This window comes from Podarcis bocagei, assembly GCF_964188305.1.
Source record: "Podarcis bocagei genome assembly, chromosome: 3".
NCBI lineage: Eukaryota > Metazoa > Chordata > Lepidosauria > Squamata > Lacertidae > Podarcis > Podarcis bocagei.
The window spans coordinates 104,645,410-104,667,487 of record NC_138127.1 but is presented as its reverse complement, the minus strand read 5'-3'; the positions used below and the strand labels follow the sequence as shown (position 1 = coordinate 104,667,487).

Genomic DNA, 22,078 nt, shown 5'->3' with positions numbered 1-22,078 from the left:
CGTGACGTCAGCGTGCAGCGTCACGCCGGGAGGGACGCACGAAAGTGAAAGTTTTTTCCCTCCCCCTTGCCGGGGAACCTCCAAGCTTTGGGGGTGGGAGGAGGCAGCAGAGCGAGGGACTGAGGGACGGCGGCAACTGAGGCAGCGGCGGCTGTTGTGGTGGTGGCGGCGATAGCGGGCGGAGGAGGGGGCGGCGGCGGGGCTTGAGGAGCCGTCGCCGGGAGTTGCTGCTGCTGTTGTTGCTGCTGCTGCCCGGACATGCCGGCCTCCTCCTCCTCCGCTGTCTCGCGCTCCTCCCTTTTGCACGCGCTGCCCCGCCGCTCGGCACCACCACCGCGGAGCCGCCCCCGGCTCGATGCGGATCCTCGCCGCCGCCGCCTCTCACCGCCCGACTCGCCCGCCTCCCTCCCACGGCACACCAGCCAATGTCTCACAGCACAGTAGTGTGCCGCGGAACACCGGTTGGGAAACACTGCTCTAGTTCATTGGTTGAGTGTTTCCAGCCAGCATGGCTAATGGTGAGAGATAGTTTCCTCTGTATTTCCTCCCCCACCTTTCTCTTTTATGACTCAGGCCATTAAGTTGATAGTTCATCTTCTGTTTTTTGTGTTAAACTCAGGGGGTAAACTACTCCCGAACATGGAGGTTTTAGATGAAATGACCTTTTTGAAGGAAGGGAGGCAGATTTTTATATATAACTGTAGGTAAAGGAAAAGGACCCCTGGACGGTTAAGTCCAGTCAAAGGCGACTATGGGGTTGGGGCACTCATCTCATTTCAGGCCGAGGGCGCCAGCGTTTGTCCACAGACAGCTTTCTGGGTCATGTGGCCATCAGGACTAAACCGCTTCTGGCGCACGGAAGACTGTGACAAGTGCCAGAGCACAAGGAAATGCCATTTAGCTTCCGGCCCGAGCGGTACCTATTTATCTACTTGCACTGGCATGCTTTTTGTACTGCTAAGTTGGCAGGAGCTGGGACAGAGCAATGGGAGCTCACTCCATCACGGGGATTTGAAACACGGACCCTCCGATCAGCAAACCCAAGAGGCTCAGTGGTTTAGACCACAATGCCACCCATGTCCCTATATAACTATAGAGTTGGAAGGGACCCTGAGGATCATCTAGTCCACCCCCTTACCATGATAAGCAGCTCTCCAATACGGGGATCAAACCTGCAACCTTGACATTATCAACACCAGGCTCTAACCAACTGAGTTTGCACTGAAAGTAAAGAACTTCTGCTTGCACACTCCAGAGACAGCGCTGACTTTCTGAGATGATGGGTGTTGGGGGCGGAATTCTCTGATAAATTATGACTTCACTTTCACATGATCTTGAGTTGGTTTAAGAAGTTTCACATGAAACCAATGGTATCAAATAGCAAGAGAAATAGGGAAACTGACACGTGGACAAATAGAAGAAGATGTCTTCACCCCAGTTTGGTTCCCCTTTCTCACATACACAGCCCAACAAGACAACAACAAGAATCCCCAAATAGCATACAAATCAATCTGGCTAACCTGATTCAAAAATACACACTCACACCCCGCTCTCACACAAAAGCAACTCTCACTACAACCAACCAAAGACAACTAACCACATCCTAAGCCTCTCTCACCACCAAGGAAATACAAGAAGTGAATAGTAAGAAAACTCATACAAGTAACGCTGACACAGCCCCTCACACACACTAAGTAGAATAGAAGCATAACCACCTCACCTGCCACTCCCCCTTTTTTCTTTTTCTTTCTTTTTCTTTTCTCTCTTCTTCTTCTTCCTAACTGCTTAAACCAGTTTTATAAACCAAGAACTTATCCATTGACCACTAATAATGAAACATGTGTTGCAGATATTTTCCCACATTTATTATGCTATTTTTGTGATATGAAAATGACATGAGAAAACATGGTATACTTGTTTGTATAGCATTATTCTTGTATATAAAACCCAACTTTAAAAAAGAAGAAGTTTCACATGCAGGAGACAGAAGAATACGTCTTGTCTGTGTATACTGCAACAAAATACCCCCACCACAAGAAACATCAAAAAGGTGCAGAAAAGGAAAGACCTAATGGATCGAATGGTTGGAGCAAATCCCTTTTGAGAATTTTTTTGCCACATTTGGGGGCTATTTGGCTTAGAAAAATTTGGGGGACTCAGTAGAGGTGTGAAAAAGTATGCATGGAGTTGAAAAGTTAGAAAGGGAGCTGTTTTCGGCCCTCGCGTAAGAGCTGACGGGAAAAACCTTTCTCCGTCTGAAGCTCTAGAGAGAGCTGTTGCCAGTCAGAGTAGACAATATTGGTCTAGATAGGCAAAAGCCTTTTGCAAGGAAGCTGCCTGTCTTCCTAAAGTTGGGTAAACCTTCAGTCAAAAGCATTTCAAGAGCTTCTGAGTGGGCATTGAGAGCTGCCCTTCAAGAGCATTGGCACATAGTTGTCTCAATCCTGCTCCTAATTTTTTGCCAGAAGGAAAAAAAATTGAATAAATACCAGGGACTCTGCACACCTTTCCAGAAGTTGTGAGAACCTCTTGGGTTCTTTACTTCCATCAGAAATTGTGGACATATGCAGCTTACGTTTGAGCATGAAGGCCCTTCACCTTGTCTTTACTGTATAGTCCTCTTCTTGGTTCTCCATAGCCCAGCCAGGCTAGATTTGTCATCTGCAGGAAGACTGAAAAAACAGCACAGATTCCAAGGCTGAGTGTGCTGCTTATCAAGCAGATGTTAAGCTGAGGGGTTCTTTCAGAACAAAAAGAAAAGGAGTGTTTTTCAGTTAGGAACCGTGGGGGGTGTAAAAATCCTAGAAGGAATCGAATTTAGAAGGAGGGCTGTTGGTAGAGATGGGGGAGAAAGTTGATTCAGTTCACATCTAAAGGCAAATCTACCAACTTTGCGCTTTCTGAGGCAATATATTAGCTGAACCACGGCCATCCCTCAAAAGCAACACTTGTCTGCATTTTGCAATGCAGTTCTTCAGCTAAGCAAAATGTACCCAAAATGCATATACCAGGGTAAAATGTGCACAGGGATGCATATATTGTTAATATATGAAACTGCATTATCTTAGGGGAAATGGCTTGCCTAAAATGTGTGCATTGGGCAAAATTGCATCGAAATACATGTGCATTGGGATAAATTTGTAGCAAGATGCTGATGAATTTTCAGGAGGACTTGCCATTTCACAAACTGATATGGGAAAGTGCAGAACTACATTCAAGTTTTGGAAAAGAAAAAGAAGAAGAGGTGGAGGAGAAAAACTAGAACGGACAGATTCACCCATCTCTGGGTAAGCTAGGTTTTGGCAATACATTGACAGGAATTTATAGACTCATAAAATCTACCTAATATGGATCTGTCCAGCTTCTTGGTTCATTCATTGGCCAGCTGTTATTAGCTTATGTGAAGACAGAACATAGCTCTCAGGGGCAGCTGAGGCCATGTTACTGCCTGCTGCAATGGACAGGCTGGTGTCCTTTCCATACTACATGCAGAATCTTACAGGACTAGCACTTGAATCTTACTTAACACTGGTGTTGGGACCACCCTAAGCATGAGGCTAACTTAGACTGCTGCTGTCTCTCCCCTGACAACAGAGGCAGCTGCCCTGTGCTGTCCAATGGTAGAGTTGGCCCTGAAAGCATGTCCCCCAGTGTTTTGCAGTTTCTCAGGGGGGAAATTGGTTGAAGCTTGATCCCTGCATCTTTAGCTGTCAGACCGATGCAATGATTATAGGGTGCAAGGCTTATAGCAGGGAACAATACATTCATTCTAACACCCCCAGCTCCACTGATTACAAAAGCCCCACCTTGCTCTCGCCAGTTTCCCCAGTTTCAACAAAAAACATTTGAGGTGCCTTCTGAAAGATGTCCACAGTTCAGGTATTGGTGAGTCAATTGATGCTGAATTGCCTTGCTAAGGTGAGAACAGAGAATCAGCATTTGAAAGAAGCGGAATGCTAATCCCAGCAATTGTTGGATTAACTGTAAAGTGAAATAATTTCAGGTGGTTTCAACCAATAGTTGACAATGGATATTTGATGTTGGCAGCAATCTCAGAACATCATTCTCCCTGTTTCCTGGTATAAACTGTATAAATACCAGCAATGCTTCCAGAGGGTCTTCATCTTTCTCTTTATTGAGCCTTTTCCTTCCATTAGTATCGAGGGTGCAGCAAATCTTCAACCATGAAGATGCTTTACATTCTCTTTACTGTTGCCTTCTTGGTCTTCCAGGTTCGGTCCAATCCCAAACCACCCTCCAAGGTTGAAGGGGAAGCCAAGGAGTTTCTCGAGTCTCGTGCTTATAAAGATGATGGTAAGTTGGGCTGAAGAACAACATTTCAATGTATCTATGTGGGGTTTATTGTCTGTTAGTTTGGTTGTAAGTTGCCTTGGGTTGTCCCAAGCAAGATGACGTGATGGACTAATTTAATTAATAAATTAACCCCCTGTAGTTATTGAGAGGTGAGAAAGAATTCTACAATCCCACTTGGATGTGCAACCCTAGGTTAGCTCAGCAATGGGGTTGCATAAAGAGAATTCTTGAGACATACAAGCTCTAGCTGCCATGGACTTTCCAGCCTCGCAGGAAGGACCTAGGCAAACTGGTTCATTGCCCAGCTCACACTGGGATGAGGGAATGCATTCAGGTTCATTATTTACTGAACTGGACAGGACTGTGTGTTTTAGAACCTTTCCCCTGATTTTTCTTCAATGACTGGGGTGGGAAGTCCCCCCCCCCCCAGATTCCTTTAGGGGCAATCTGTCAGAAGTTGCATTGTGGCAGTGGCTGAGAATAGACTCAAAAGTGAGAGAGGCATTCCTTCTCTCTGTGACCCCCTTTTCTCAGTCTCCCACCCCTTCTCTCTTTATCTCCTCCACCATTTGTTTGTTTCACTCCTCCCCTGCCAGTTTCTGAGGCCCCTGGACTGCAAATTGCTCGATGCTACTTTAGGGCACGGCTTAAAACTCACCCTCCCCATTCCTTTTTTGGCAGGTGGGGAATTGCTGAAAACATTTTCTGCTTAAGTTACCCTCAATGTTATCTTCTGTAAGACGTAAGACAGGCATAGGCAAGCTTGGCCCTCCCAATGTTTAGGGACTACAATTCCCATCATCCCTAGCTAGCAGGACCACTGGTCAGGGATGATGGGAATTATAGTCCCAAAACTTCTGGAGGGCTGAGTTTGCCTATGCCTGAAGTAAGATGTTCAAAGAGGCATGCTGTTCGTGCATCTGCACCTTCATATTTCTCTCTGGGAATTTGTGTGCTTAATGCTGCAGCCCTGCACCCATTTATCTGGTAATAAGAATGAGGGAGAGATCCTATTCAGTTTGCACTCCAGCCATTGTTTGAAATTCGCCCCTTCTGTGAATTTTGCAAGGTGGTTCCCAGCTCAATGATGTGTACAAAAATGCATATGTATTTTCTACTGAAATCTGCCCTTCAAGAAGTCCTTTGATCTTCGAGAGCTCTTCAAATATTTTGAAGAATGCTGCCCTTTCTTTCTTTTTATATGCAGGCCCTGGGCTGAACCCAGAACCAAAGGATTCTTCACGGTTTCAGGTGGTTCTGTGCTCTGACAACGATGGCTATTGCCTGCCACGTGACTTCCAGTGTCACAATGGCTTGGCGTTCAAGGAACCATGGAACGACTGCCCGTTTTCTGATGTTCTGAAGTGCTGCGTGCGCTGATGCGAGAGAAGGTGGAATCCCAAGAAACCACCGTCAGAAGTTACTGCAACCATGAGGAAGAATGAGGAATGAGGGACTCACTTTGAATAAATCATATGTTAATTGATTCCAATCCTTTCAGCGAAATATTGGTTAATTTGTCCCCCATCTTTCAATAAACAACCTATTCACGGAACACACAGCCTCCTCAAATTGTTTTTCTTTATGTTTCCAGTTTAAAAGGTAAAGGGACCCCTGACCATTAGGTCCAGTTGTGGCCAACTCTGAGGTTGCGGTGCTCATCTCGATTTAGTGGCTGAGGGAGCTAGCGTACAGCTTCCGGGTCATGTGGCCAGCATGACTAAGCCGCTTCTGGCAAACCAGAGTAGCGCACGGAAACACTGTTTACCTTCCTGTTGGAGCTGTACCTATTTATCTACTTGCAATTTGACGTGCTGTCGAACTGCTAGGTTGGCAGGAGCAGGGACTGAGCAATGGGAGCTCACCCTGTCACTGGGATTCGAACCACTGACCTTCTGATCGGCAATTACTAGGCTCTGTGGTTTAGCCCACAGCACCACCCACGTCCCGCGTTTCCAGTCTAGATCCCTGTATATGCAGCTACTGTGCTCCTTTCCCCCCAGTTTGTTGGTGTGCACGATAAAATTGCACCACGCTGCGGTGAAAGTGTGCTTTTTTCCTTGCATTAATCTGAACTTATGAGAAAGCTTCCCTGCCAATGCAGCTTGGCATCATTTGGCATCTTATAAGGCTAATATAGCCTCCTGAATCTTTGCACAGATATCCTGTTTCCCACTGAATGCCAAGGGTTTCCGAGAAAGTAACAGGCATGCATATCTGCCTGCTTAATCCCTTCATTTCCCATTTCTGCGGGCAGGTAGGGTCTCAGCCTGTGTATCAGATGGAGCTGGTAAACAGCTGCCCTGGATACTGAACTGACCTGCACCTCCATGGACAGCTGTGAGTCCAGAATGACTCCCAGGCTGCACACCTGGTCCTTCAGGGCCACAGTTACTCCATTCAGGACCATTGAGTCCTCCACACCCGCCCACCTCCTGTTCCCCCAAAACAGTACTTCTGTCTTGTCAGGATTCAACTTCAATCTGTTAGCCACCATCCATCCTCCAACTGCCTCCAGACACTCACACAGGACCTTCACCACCTTCACTGGTTCCTATTTAAAAGAGAGATAGAGCTGGGTATCATCCGCATACAGATGAACACCCAGCCCAAACCCGCGATGATCTCTCCCAGTGGCTGCATGTAGATGTTGAAAAGCATTGGGGAGATATCGGAACCCCGAGGCACCCCACAAGTGAGAGCCCAGGGGTCTGAACACTCATCCCCCCCCCACTTTCTGAACACGGTCCAGGAGGAAGGAAGCGGAACCACTGTATAATAGTCCCCCCAGCCCCTCTATATGGTCCATAAGGATGTTATGGTTGATGGTGTCCTCTGAAAATAAAAAAGAAAATAAAACACACACACACACACACACACGCGCACACACACACACACACATGAATCACAGAAGTGTAAAGTTGGAAGGGACCCCAAGAGTCGTCTAGGCCAAGCCCCTACAGTGCAGGATTGGGTTACAACACATGTTTCTTTCTGAATATCTGTCATTGACAATAATAAAGAAAGTGATTCATTGAATGTGACCGCATTCTGTAAGGCCTGTAAGGTATTCCGCAAGCTTGGGTGTTGTTAAGTCAATAGATACAGAATTACATAGCTGAGATGGCAACAAAGAGAATAATAGTTTGGAGAATCAGAATTTCAGTGCCCACAAACATTTCATAAAACGCAAAATGAAAGCATTTCAAATGATTTGGATTGTTGAGTGACAACAGTTGATTTGGCAACAGTCGCTAACACCATTCTGCCCTTTTCCTGGTATAAACCGTATAAATACCAGCAAAGCTTCCATAGATTCTCCACCCTTCTCTTCATTGGGCCTTTTCCTTCCATTAGCATTGCTACTGCAGACAATCTTCCACCATGAAGATGCTCTATGTTCTCTTTGCTGTTGCCTTCTTGGTCTACCAGGTCCAGGCCAATCCCAAACCACCATCTGAGGATGAAGCCAAGGAGCCTCTTGACTCTGAAATGAAGTTGAAAGAGGGTAAGTTGGGCTGAAAATGGTCATTCTTTCATATTGCAGCTTGTGGAGGAATTCTAGAATCACGGTTAGAAGTACAACTCTAGGTTAGCTCTGCCATATTATTGCAGAAAGAGAATTCTTTTGACTTACAAGCTTTAGTTATCATGGACTTTCCAGTCTCATAGGAAGGACCTGGGCAATCTGGTTCATTGTCCAGCTCACCATGATGGATTTACTTCTTACTGAGTTTGATGGGACTTTGTGTTTTAGGACTTTCTTCTTGACCTTCCTTCAGAGGTTGGGATGGGCTGTCCCCCCTCCCCCCCCCGAATCCCTCAGAAGCAATCTATCAGAAGCTTCTTTGTGGCAGTGGCTGAGACTGGAATCCAAATTTGCAGGGCATCCCTTTTTCCATGTCCTCTCTCTCCCTCTCTCCCAAACCCTTTCCCTAATCTTAGTGCCATCACTCCTGCCCTAGTTCCTGAGAGGGACCTATGATCACTGTGAGAACAGGATGCTGGACTAGATGGTCTTCTGGCCTGATCCTGCATGTACTTATTATTTTCTTTATAGGCAAATTGAAACACATCCATCATTTGAACTTCAGCCTTCCAGGAATTTTTCAAGGTGGTTCTCCTAGACAAATAATGTTTACAAAGATGCATCTATTAGGGGAAAGTGTGTCATGTTTATAGCGAAACTGCATTCAATATGGGCATAATTTATTTAATTGAATGCTTTACTTGCCTTTTTCATAATGACCAAAGGCAATATATAAAAATACAACTAGATATAAAATAGATGTAAAATGTATAAGTCGTACAGTGTCTAAAACCAAATACCTGAAACCAGCAAGGGCATAAAACAATAAAAGGAAGCAACACACACCCCACAAAAAAAATATTAACAAAGCCAGTAGAATATTGATTGAACTGCTCCAATGGTGGTTGGCACCCACTAGAACTGGTAGGGCAGAAGGCAAGGAGCCCAACAGTGGTTGGAGCCAAAGTCAAAGCCAAACCAAGCCAACAAATTTTGGTCTTTCCCCCACATTCCCTCTGTTGAGTTCTACAGGGGCTACAGGAGGAGGAAAGTAACAGGCAGTTTATCATTAGAAGGCAGGCAAAAAAGTGGAAAGATAAAGATAAACCAACCAAGGAAGATTGGTTGAATAAACTGACAGGCTATGTGGAGTTGGCAAGTTTGACAACAAGAATCAGAGACCAAGAGGAGTCTGTGATTAGAGCGGGTGGAAGTTTTGAGTATTTGAAGAAATGTAATAACAGACGTGGGTGGTGCTATGGATGCGGGTGGTGCTGTGGTCTAAACCACTGAGCCTCTGGGGCTTGCCGATCAGAAGGTTGGTGGTTCGAATCCCCATGATTCGGTGAGCTCCCATTGCTCAGTCCCAGCTCCTGCCAACCTAGCAGTTCAAAAGCATGCCAAAAAGTGCAAGTAGATAAATAGGTACTGCTTCCGCGGGAAGGTAAACAGCGTTTCTGTGCACTGCTCTTGTTTCAGTGTTCCGTGTGCCATGGAACTGTCTGTGGAGCAGACAAATGCCGGCTCCCTCGGCTTGTAAAGCGGCCCCCTTGGCCTGCAGGAGATAAGCCAATGTCTGGAGGCAGATGGGTTGGGGGTCAATAAACAGAAGCTGCATCCTTACAGTTATTTCTTGGATATGAGAATTTGGAAGACAGTTATTCTGGATGGGGCACCAGACGTCCTGAAGGAGCAAGTGTGCTGCTTGGAGGTGCTCCTTCATTTTAGATGGGCAATGAGTGCCTATGCCCAGTAATCCCTGACAGTCTCCCATATTGACTTTAATGAGCTCTGTGTGGATCTGACCTTGAAAGTGGTCCAGAAGTTGAGGCTGGCACAGAATACTGCAGCCCAGATGCAATGGGGCACCATTGGACAGGAACACATCCTGGACTGGCTGCCAGGGAGAGAACAGATCTGATTCCAGGTAGTGACTAAAAATGATGGAGAAATTTCATTCAGTTAGCAGTTAAAGGTTTAGCTCCCTAATTCACACTTTCCTGGAAAATACACAAATGGAAACACAGCCATCCTTCAAAATTCACACATTACTCAAGTTTTTGGTGTGTTTTTTAAAAAAAATGTTTTTTGTTAGGGCTTATAAAGAAAAATGCAAAGATTATCGTCAAATATCTTCTCTTTTTTTGTTCCAAATGAAAACATTAATCTAGAGGGGGCAAAGAAAAAGAGAATAACAGAAAATACTGGGGTAAAGCATGTCTAAATAGGCACATATTGATGAAAATGGCATGCAACAAGTACCATATTATGTACAACTGCTTTGGGAAAATGTCTGTCTTTGCTTGCAAGAAAGAAGATTCCACCTAAACATTAGGAAGAACTTCCTGACAGTAAGAGCTGTTCGACAGTGGAATTTGCTGCCAAGGAGTGTGGTGGAGTCTCCTTCTTTGGAGGTCTTTAAGCAGAGGCTTGACAACCATATGTCAGGAGTGCTCTGATGGTGTTTCCTGCTTGGCAGGGGGTTGGACTCGATGGCCCTTGTGGTCTCTTCCAACCCTATGATTCTATGATTCTATGTGTTTATTAGGAGAAAGCTGATGAATTTTCATGAGGACTTTTAAAAAATAAAATCTGCAAACTAGTATGGAATGGTGGTGAATGGAACTATGTGTTTTTTTGGAGGGGGTGGAAAATGAGGACTTCAGAGAAACTGAATTTGACCAACTCACCCCATGCTCTTTGCTGGCAACAAGGCCGAGATCTTGTTCAGAAAGAAACAAGATCACTGACCATGCTGCAGAGTAGCCTTACCAAAACCTGTGCAGATGTTTACAACAGTATAACCAGCAGCACCTGTGTAGGGGAGAGAAAGTCCATTGTTATATCATCAACATCCTTAATTTTATTTTGGTTAGACATTTTTCTTACCGCATAATGCAAAGAGTTATAGTAAATCCAACCCCCCAAAAAACAACAATAAAAATGTAAACCAAAGCTAACAATAAAAAGGTGGGAACATATATTATGCTCTAATTTGGAAAACTTTGCAGAAAAGCAGTGTCCGCTATGTTACAGTGAGATAAGACTAAGCTAAGCCAAAGAACAGAGAGCTACCTGATAAGCATGTTAAGGTCTCTTGCCTTTTCTTTTTTTCCCTGCAGAAGATGTTCCCCGCCCAAGAAATGCCATGGTATGCAATGCTATGGGGGGGAAATGCCGCTCCGGATGTAATGGCAATGAGAAGTCTATTGGAAAATGCTTTGCAAGTAGGTATTGCTGTGTGGCATACCAGTAGAGAGCCTGATGAAGAGAGATGCAAGGAAGACCAACAGTGTACGATTGGAACAGAGGAAGAATCCACCTCCCAATCAAGATAGATGAATGCTAAACCTCTCTTTTTTGATTAAAACTGAGTTTGCTTCCAATTCAGTGGCTATCTATCATTTTATTCTTCCTTGAAGCATTTGATCAATTATAGTTATCACTACCACTAAACTGCCATTGTTGCTGTAACTACTACTACAAACTCCCCCCGTACCCCCAGTTATCTGAAACAGTCACAATATTCTTGATTTCTTGATATGATTTATTATACAGTGGTACCTCTGGATGCAAACGGGATCCATGCCGGAGCCCCGTTCGCATCTAGAAGCAAACGTAACTAGCGACGGCACATCTGTACACACGAGCGTCGATTTTAGCCGCTTCTGCGCGTAACGTCATTTTGAGCATCTGCGCATGCGCAAGTGGTGAAACCTGGAAGTAACATGCTCCGTTACGTCCGGGTTGTCACGGAGCGCAACTCAAATGCGCTCAACCTGAAGCATATTCAACTTGAGGTATGAAGACGTCTTCACCCCAGTTTGGCTCCCCTTTCTCACATATACAGCCCAACAAGACAACAACAAGAATCCCCAAACAGCATACAAATCAATCTGGCTAACCTGATTCAAAAATACACACTCACACCCCACTCTCACACAAAAGCAACTCTCACTACAACCAACCAAAGACAACTAACCACACCCTAAGCCTCTCTCACCACCAAGGAAATACAAGAAGTGAATAGTAAGAAAACTCATACAAGTAACGCTGACACATCCCCTCACACACACTAAGTAGAATAATAGAAGCATAACCACCTCACCTGCCACTCCCCCTTTTTTTCCTTTTTCTCTCTCTCTTCTTCTTCTTCCTAACTGCTTAAACCAATTCATAAACAAAGAACTTATCCATTGACCACTAATAATGAAACATGTGTTGCAGATATTTTCCCACATTTATTATGCTATTTTTGTGATATGAAAATGACATGAGAAAACGTGGTATACTTGTTTGTATATCATTATTCTTGTATATAAAACCCCACTTTAAAAAAGAAGAAGTTTCACATGCAGGAGACAGAAGAATACGTCTTGTCTGTCTATACTGCAACAAAATACCCCCACCACAAGAAACATCCAAAAGGTGCAGAAAAGGAAAGACCTAATGGATCGAATGGTTGGAGCCAATCCCTTTTGAGATTATTTTTTTGCCACATTTGGGGGCTATTCAGGATATTGCTAGCGCAAAACTGGAAAACACCTAACATCCCAACTATTAGAGAATGGAAAATTAAGTTATTTGAGTATATAGAGTTAGCAAAAATGACACAGAGGATCAGGTATCAGAAAAACACAAAATTTATTAATGATTGGAACAAATTTATTTCATACATGGAAACAAATTTAGGAAATATTAAAATCACAGTAGGTGTAACATAAAACCTGCGATGTAGAGATAATGGTGGTAAAAGGATACTGCAGAAGATAACATTGGGACAAACCGTGGTGGAGGGAAGTCAGATTAACAATACAGTATGAACTAATGTTCTTTTATGTGGTTTATTTGTGTTTATGTACGTTGCTCTTTTCTTTTTCTTCTTTGGAATGTTTGTGGTTTTTGGTGTATTTTATGCTGGAAATAAAATAAAAAGAATTTAAAAAGAAGAAGAAGAAGTTTCACATGCAGGAGAGAGAAGAATACATCTTGTCTGTGTATACTGCAACAAAATACCCCCACCACTAGAAACATCCAAAAGGTGCAGAAAAGGAAAGACCTAATGGATCGAATGGTTGGAGCCAATCCCTTTTGAGATTATTTTTTTTGCCACATTTGGGGGCTATTCAGCTTAGAAAAATTTGGGGGACTCAGTAGAGGTGTGAAAAAGTATGAATGGAGTTGAAAAGGTAGAAAAGGAGCTGTTTTCATCCCTCACGTAAGAGCTGATGGGCGAAACCCTTCTCTGTCTGAAGCTCTGGAGAGAGCTGTTGCCAGTCAGAGTAGACAATATTGGTCTAGATAGGCAAAAGCCTTTTGCAAGGAAGCTGCCTGTCTTCCTAAAGTTGGGTAAACCTTCATTCAAAAGCATTTCAAGAGCTTCTGAGTGGGCATTGAGAGCTGCCCTTCAAGAGCATTGGCACATAGTTGACTCAATCCTGCTCCTAATTTTTTGCCAGAAGAAAAAAACAAACATATTTGAATAAATACCAGGGACTCTGCACACCTTTCCAGAAGTTGTGAGAACCTCTTGGGTTCTTTACTTCCATCAGAAATTGTGGACATATGCAGCTTACCTTTGAGGATGAAGGCCCTTCACCTTGTCTTTACTGTATAGTCCTCTTCTTGGTTCTCCATAGCCCAGCCAGGCTAGATTTGTCGTCTGCAGGCAGACTGAAAAAACAGCACAGATTCCGAGGCTGAGTGTGCTGCTTATCAGGCAGATGTTAAGCTGAGGGGTTCTTTCAGAACAAAAAGAAAAGGAGTGTTTTTCAGTTAGGAACCGTGGGGGGTGTAAAAATCCTAGAAGGAATCAAATTTAGAAGGAGGGCTGTTGGTAGAGATGGGGGAGAAAGTTGATTCAGTTCACATCTAAAGGCAAATCTACCAACTTTGCGCTTTCTGAGGCAATATATTAGCTGAACCACGGCCATCCCTCAAAAGCAACACTTGTCTGCATTTTGCAATGCAGTTCTTCAGCTAAGCAAAATGTACCCAAAATGCATATACCAGGGTAAAATGTGCACAGGGATGCATATATTGTTAATATATGAAACTGCATTATCTTAGGGGAAATGGCTTGCCAAAAATGTGTGCATTGGGCCAAATTGCATCGAAATACATGTGCATTGGGATAAATTTGTAGCAAGATGCTGATGAATTTTCAGGAGGACTTGCCATTTCACAAACTGATATGGGAAAGTGCAGAACTACATTCAAGTTTTGGAAAAGAAAAAGAAGAAGAGGTGGAGGAGAAAAACTAGAACGGACAGATTCACCCATCTCTGGGTAAGCTAGGTTCTGGCAATACATTGACAGGAATTTATAGACTCATAAAATCTACCTAACATGGATCTGTGCAGCTTCTTGGTTCATTCATTGGCCAGCTGTTATTAGCTTATGTGAAGACAGAACATAGCTCTCAGGGGCAGCTGAAGCCATGTTAATGCCTGCTGCAATGGACAGGCTGGTGTCCTTTCCATACTACATGCAGAATCTTACAGGACTAGCACTTGAATCTTACTTAACACTGGTGTTGGGACCACACTAAGCATGAGGCTAACTTAGATTGCTGCTGTCTCTCCCCTGACAACAGAGGCAGCTGCCCTGTGCTGTCCAATGGTAGAGTTGGCCCTGAAAGCATGTCCCCCAGTGTTTTGCAGTTTCTCAGGGGGGAAATTGGTTGAAGCTTGATCCCTGCATCTTTAGCTGTCAGACCGATGCAATGATTATATGGTGCAAGGCTTATAGTAGGAAACAATACATTCATTCTAACACCCCCAGCTCCACTGATTACAAAAGCCCCACCTTGCTCTCGCCAGTTTCCCCAGTTTCAACAAAAAACATTTGAGGTGCCTTCTGAAAGATGTCCGCAGTTCAGGTATTGGTGAGTCAATTGATGCTGAATTGCCTTGCTAAGGTGAGAACAGAGAATCAGCATTTGAAAGCAGCAGAATGCTAATCCCAGCAATTGTTGGATTAACTGTAAAGTGAAATAATTTCAGGTGGTTTCAACCAATAGTTGACAATGGATATTTGATGTTGGCAGCAATCTCAGAACATCATTCTCCCTGTTTCCTGGTATAAACTGTATAAATACCAGCAATGCTTCCAGGGGGTCTTCATCCTTCTCTTTATTGAGCCTTTTCTTTCCATTAGTATTGAGGGTGCAGCAAATCTTCAACCATGAAGATGCTTTACGTTCTCTTTACTGTTGCCTTCTTGGTCTTCCAGGTTCGGTCCAATCCCAAACCACCCTCCAAAGTTGAAGGGGAAGCCAAGGAGTTTCTCGAGTCTCGTGCTTATAAAGATGATGGTAAGTTGGGCTGAAGAACAACATTTCAATGTATCTATGGGGGGTTTATTGTCTGTTAGTTTGGTTGTAAGTTGCCTTGGGTTGTCCCAAGCAAGATGACGTGATGGACTAATTTAATTAATAAATTAACCCCCTGTAGTTATTGAGAGGTGAGAAAGAATTCTACAATCCCACTTGGATGTGCAACCCTAGGTTAGCTCAGCAATGGGGTTGCATAAAGAAAATTCTTGAGACTTACAAGCTCTAGCTGCCATGGACTTTCCAGCCTCGCAGGAAGGACCTAGGCAAACTGGTTCATTGCCCAGCTCATACTGGGATGAGGGAATGCATTCAGGTTCATTATTTACTGAACTGGACAGGACTGTGTGTTTTAGAACCTTTCCCCTGATTTTCTTTCAATGGCTGGGGTGGGAAGTCCCCCCCCCCCCGAGATTCCTTTAGGGGCAATCTGTCAGAAGTTGCATTGTGGCAGTAGCTGAGAATAGACTCAAAAGTGAGTGAGGCATTCCCTCTCTCTGTGACCCCCTTTTCTCTATCTCCCACCCCTTCTCTCTTTATCTCCTCCACCCTTTGTTTGTTTCACTCCTCCCTCCCCTGCCAGTTTCTGAGGCCCCTGGACTGCAAATTGCTCAATGCTACTTTAGGGCATGGCTTAAAACTCACCCTCCCTATTTCTTTTTTGGCAGGTGGGGAATTGCTGAAAACATTTTCTGCTTAAGTTACCCTCAATGTTATCTTCTGTAAGACAGGCATAGGCAAACTCGGCCCTCCCAATGTTTTGGGACTACAATTCCCATCATCCCTAGCTAGCAGGACCACTGGTCAGGGATGATGGGAATTATAGTCCCAAAACTTCTGGAGGGCTGAGTTTGCCTATGCCTGAAGTAAGATGTTCAAAGAGGCATGCTGTTCGTGCATCTGCACCTTCATATTTCTCTGTGGGAATTTGTGTGCTTAATGCTGCAGCCCTGCAGCCATTTATCTGGTAATAAGAATGAGGGAGAGATCCTATTCAGTTTGCACTCCAGCCATTGTTTGAAATTCGCCCCTTCTGTGAATTTTGCAAGGTGGTTCCCAGCTCAATGATGTGTACAAAAATGCATCTGTATTTTCTACTGAAATCTGCCTTTCAAGAAGTCCTTTGCTCTTCGAGAGCTCTTCAAATATTTTGAAGAATGCTGCCCTTTCTTTCTTTTTATATGCAGGCCCTGGGCTGAACCCAGAACCAAAGGATTCTTCACGGTTTCAGGTGGTTCTGTGCTCTGACAATGATGGCTATTGCCTGCCACGTGACTTCCAGTGTCACAATGGCTTGGCGTTCAAGGAACCATGGAACGACTGCCCATTTTCTGATGTTCTGAAGTGCTGCGTGCGCTGATGCAAGAGAAGGTGGAATCCCAAGAAACCCCCGGCAGAAGTTACTGCAAGTACGAGGAAGAATGAGGAACTCACTCTGAATAAATCATGGGTTAATTGATTCCAATCCTTTCAGCATCTTTCATCTTTCAATAAACAACCTATTCACACAGCCTCCTCAAATTGTTTTTCTTTATGTTTCCAGTCTAAAAGGTAAAGGTAAAAGGACCCCTGACCGTTAGGTCCAGTCGTGGCCGACTCTGGGGTTGCGGCGCTCATCTCGCTTTATTGGCCAAGGGAGCCGGCGTACAGCTTCCGGGTCATGTGGCCAGCATGACTATGCCACTTCTGGCGAACCAGAACAGCGCACGGAAACGCCATTTACCTTCCCGCCGGAGCAGTACCTATTTATCTACTTGCACTTTGACGTGCTTTCGAACAGCTAGGTTGGCAGGAGCAGGGACTGAGCAACGGGAGCTCAACCTGCCACGGGGATTCGAACCACTGATCTTCTGATCGGCAAGCCCTAGGCTCTGTGGTTTAAAGCACAGTGCCACCCGTGTCCCGCATTTCCAGTCTAGATCCCTGTATATGCAGCTACTATGCTCCTTTCCCCCAGTTTGTTGGTGTGCACGATAAAATTGCACCACTCTGCGGTGATAATGTGCTTCTTTCCTTGCATTAATCTGAAATTATGAGAAAGCCTCCTTGCCAATACAGCTTGGCATCATTTGGCATCTTATAAGGCTAACATAGCCTCCTAAAGCTTTGCACAGATATCCGGTTTCCCATTGAATGCCAAGGGTTTCCGAGAAAGTAACAGGCATGCATATGTGTGCATCTGTCTGCTTAATCCCTTCGTTTCCCATTTCCCACATCACAATGAAACCAGATGAAATGCTCTCCTTCCAGGACTGGATGCTGTTTAAAGCAAAGAAACTGATTCCTGTACTGCAGGGGGCTGGATTACTATGATTCTAGGAATATAACCCTTGATTGATTTCTGGCAGGGAGGGAGGCTTCTTACCTCTCTCGCCCTCACTTAGCCAGGTCCTTCAGGTATACTGGACCGAGGCCATTTAGGGCTTTAAAGGCAGCACCAACGCTTTGAATTGTGCTTGGAAATGTACTGGGAGCCAGTGTAGGTCTTTCAAGACCGATGCTATGTGGTCCAAGTCACCAGTCTAGCTGCCGCATTCTGGATTAGTTGTAGTTTCCCAGTCACCTTCAAAGGTAGCCCCACATAGGGTGCATTGCAGTAGTCCAAGTGAGAGATAACTAGAGCATGCACCACTCTGGCGAGACAGACTGAGGGCAGGTAGGGTCTCAGCCTGCGTACCAGGTGAAGCTGCCCTGGACACAGAATTAATTTGCGCCTCCATGGACAGCTGTGAGTCCAGAATGACTCCCAGGCTGTGCACCTGGTCCTTCAGGGCCACAGTTACTCCATTGAGGACCAGGGAGTCCTCCACACCTGCCCACCTTCTGTCCCCCCAAAACAGTACTTCTGTCTTGTCAGGATTCAACCTCAATCTGTTAGCCGCCATCCATCCTCCATCCGCCTCCAGACACTCACACAGGACCTTCACCACTTTCACTGGTTCTGATTTGAAAGAGAGGTAGAGCTGGGTATCATCTGCATACTGATGAACACCCAGCCCAAACCCCCTGATGATCTCTCCCAGTGGCTGCATGTAAATGTTGAAAAGCATGGGGGAGAGGATGGAACCCTGAGGCACCCCACAAGTGAGAGCCCAGGGGTCTGAACACTCCTACCCCACCACCACTTTCTGAACACGGTCCAGGAGGAAGGAGCAGAACCACTGTATAACAGTGCTCCCAGCCCCTCTAGACGGTCCAGAAGGATGTTATAGTCGTTGGTGTCCTCTGCAAAAATAAAATAAAACAATAAATACACACATGCACACGAATCACAGAATTGTAAAGTTGGAAGGTACCCCAAGAGTCATCTATTCCAAGCTTCTACAATGCAGGATTGGGTTACATCACATGTTTCTTTCTGAATATCTGTCATTGACAATAATAAAGAGAGTGATTGATTGAATCTGGCCGCATTCTGTAAGGCCTGTAAGGTATTCTGTAAGCTTGGGTGTTGTTAAGTCAATAGATACATAATCACATATTTGAGGTGACAACAAAGAGAATAATAGTTTGGGGAATCAGAATTTCAGGTTCCACAAACATTTCATAAAATGCAAAATGAAAGTATTTCAAATGATTTGGATTGTTGAGTGACAACTGTTGATTTGGCAACAGTCTCTAACACTATTCTTCCCTTTTCCTGGTATAAACCATATAAATACCAGCAAAGCTTCCATAGATTCTCCACCCTTCTCTTCATTGAGCCTTTTCCTTCCATTAGCATTGCGACTGCAGCCAATTCTCAACATGAAGATGCTCTACGTTCTCTTTGCTGTTGCCTTCTTGGTCTACCAGGTCCAGGCCAATCCCAAACCACCTTCCGAGGATGAAGCCAAGGAGCCTCTTGACCCTGAAATGAAGTTGAAAGAGGGTAAGTTGGGCTGAAAATGGTCATTCTTTCATATTGCAGCTTGTGGAGGAATCCTAGAATCACAGTTAGAAGTACAACTCTAGGTTAGCTCAGCCATATTATTGCAGAAAGATAATTCTTTTGACTTACAAGCTTTAGTTATCATGGACTTTCCAGCCTCATAGGAAGGACCTGGGCAATCTGGTTCATTGTCCAGCTCATCATGATGGATTTACTTTTTACTGAGTTTGATGGGACTTTGTGTTTTAGGACTTTCTTCTTGACCTTCCTTCAGCGGTTGGGATGGGCTGTCCCCCCCCCCCATAATCCCTCAGAAGCAATCTGTCAGGAGCTTCTTTGTGGCAGTGGCTGAGACTGGAATCCAAATTTGCATGGCATCCCTTTTTCCATGTCCTCTCTCCCCCTCTCCCAAACCCTTTCCCTAACCTTAGTGCCATCACTTCTGCTGGCTCCAGTCTCAGACGACTCTGGGGTTGCAGCGCTCATCTCACTTTGCAGGCTGAGGGAGCTGGTATTTGTCCGCTCCGCAGACAGTTTTTCTGGGTCATGTGGTGCAACGGAACACTGAAATGAGAGCAGTGCACAGAAATGCTGATTACCTTCCCAGGGAAGCGGTACCTATTTATCTACTTGCACTTTTTGGCATGCTTTTGAACTGCTAATTTGGCAGGAGCTGGGACCGATGCAACGGGAGCTCACCCCGTCATGGGAATTTGAACCGCCAACCTTCTGATCGGCAAGCCCAAGAGGCTCAGTGTCTTAGACCACAGCGTCACCCACATCCCTTGCACCACCCATGTCTTTTATTACATTTCTTCAAATACCACAAAGCTTCCACCCCTCTCTAATCACAGACACCTCCTGGTCTCTGATTCTTGATGTCAAACTTGCCAATTCCACATAGGGTATGAGGAAGGATGTTAGGTGTGATTTGCAGCAGGATAAGGGGAAACAAGGAAACCATGGAGGGTTAGAGGGGAAGTTCACATTTCTTAAAAAATATTGGGGGAAACCAAATATGTAATTAACTTTTGAAAATCAAAAGAAAATTGTAAAAAAGAAGGGGGGAGGCAGGCAGATGAAAGCTGTCTGGAAGCAATCTGAGGTTTGGGAGTGGGGAGTGCCCAGTTTGCCCTAATGGAACTGAACTACTTTCACCATCATGATGTTCTGCCAGCCAGGATCTCCCCTCACATAAACTTAAGTTCCTGAGGTCTTCGCTCTTTTCTATGTCTATTGACCCTTGAAGAATATTCACTAATGCTGCTTTTCTCTTTTATATGCAGACCCTGGGCTGATGCCCCAGCCAGACGATTCTGAACGACTTAAGGTGGTCCTGTGCCAAGGCTTAGATGGATACTGCCTGCCCCGGGGCTTCTCATGTCACAAAGGCTTGGTATTCAAAGAAGTGTTTAACGACTGCCCATTTTCTGCAGTTCTGAAGTGCTGCGAGCGCTGATGTCAGATGACAGAGTCCTGAGAAACCCAGTGGCAGACCTTTCTACAATCACCAGGAAGAATGTGCCACTCCACTCCTTTCGCAGAAGTTGCTGGTTAATTGATTCCACTCCTTTCACCAAATCATGGGTTAATTCTCTCTCCTTTCAATAAACGACTCATTAACTGCACATAAACCCGGCTCAGTTGGTTTTCCTTTATGTTTTCTGTTTGCCTACGTGAAAGATTGGGGAATCTGAAATCATTGCTATAATAATAATAATAATAATAATAATAATAATAATAATAATAATAATAATAATAATTTTAAAGGATGGCTAAATTGGGTCAAGGGATGTGGGTGGCGCTGTGGGTTAAACCACAGAGCCTAGGGCTTGCCGATCAGAAGGTCGGCAGTTCGAATCCCTGCGACGGGGTGAGCTCCCATTGCTTGGTCCCTGCTCTTGCCAACCTAGTAGTTCAAAAGCACGAAGTGCAAGTAGATAAATAGGTACCGCTCTGGCAGGAAGGTAAACGGCGTTTCCATGCACTGCTCTGGTTCACCAGAAGCGTCTTAGTCATGCTGGAAGCTGTACATCAGCCCCCTCGGCCAGTAAAGTGAGATGAGCACCTCAACCCCAGAGTCATCCGCAACTGGACTTAATGGTCAGGGGTCCCTTTATCTTTACCTTTTTAAGTTAGGGCAGCCTCTCCACGAAGCTGGGCTTCTAATGACACAACGCTTTGCATGTTTACTCAGGGATCATTGCCATTATGTCGACTGGAGTTTAATCCCAGGACAGTGGGAAAGGAGTACTCTAGTTCATTGGTTGAGTGTTTCCAGCCAGCATGGCTAATGGTCAGAGATCGTTTCCTCTGTATTTCCTCCCCCACCTTTTTCTTTTATGACTCAGGACATTAAGTTGATAGCTCATCTTCTGTTTTTTGTGTTAAACTCAGGGGGTAAACTACTCCTGAACAGGGATGAAATGACCTTGTCTTGGGGAAGGGAGGGAGTTTTTTGTATATAACTGCAGGTAAAGGTAACTGTAGGTAAACCAACTGAGTTTGCACTGAAAGTAAAGAATTTCTGCTTGAACACTCCAGAGACAGCGTTGACTTTCTGAGAATGATGGGTGATGGGGGGGGGGCGGAATTCGACTTCCTGTTTTCTGATGTGCTGAAGTGCGCTGATGCAAGATTAGGTGGAATCCTGGAAAAACCCCAGCAGAAGTTTCTGCAAGCAGGAGGAAGAATGAGGAACTCACTTTGAATAAATCGTGGGTTAATTGATTCCAATCCTTTCAGCGAACCATTGGTTAATTTGTTCCCCATCTTTCAATAAACAACCTCTTAACGGAACACACAGCCTCCTCAAATTGTTTTTCTTTATGTTTCCAGTCCAGATCCCTGTATATGCAGCTACTGTGCTCCTTTCCCAGTTTGTTGGTGTGCATGATTAAATTGCACCACGCTGCGGTGAAAATGTGCTTCTTTCCTTGCATTAATCTGAACTTATGAGAAAGCCTCCTTGCCAATGCAGCTTGCCATCATTTGGCACCTTATAAGACTAATATAGCCTCCTGAAGCTTTG

General features: G+C 44.8%; 2 long non-coding RNA genes across 2 annotated transcripts; both read left to right on the top strand.

Annotated features, from left to right (window-relative positions):
- The first annotated feature begins 14,967 nt into the window (after window positions 1–14,967).
- LOC308583134 lies at window positions 14,968–16,687 on the top strand. The gene is made up of 2 exons (XR_014006074.1): window positions 14,968–15,158; window positions 16,364–16,687. It is a non-coding gene; the product is annotated as an uncharacterized lncRNA (long non-coding RNA).
- Window positions 16,688–18,835: 2,148 nt separating this feature from the next.
- Window positions 18,836–20,681, top strand: LOC308584166. Its single transcript, XR_014006564.1, has 2 exons — window positions 18,836–19,047; window positions 20,334–20,681. It is a non-coding gene; the product is annotated as an uncharacterized lncRNA (long non-coding RNA).
- The last annotated feature ends 1,397 nt before the right edge of the window (window positions 20,682–22,078 follow it).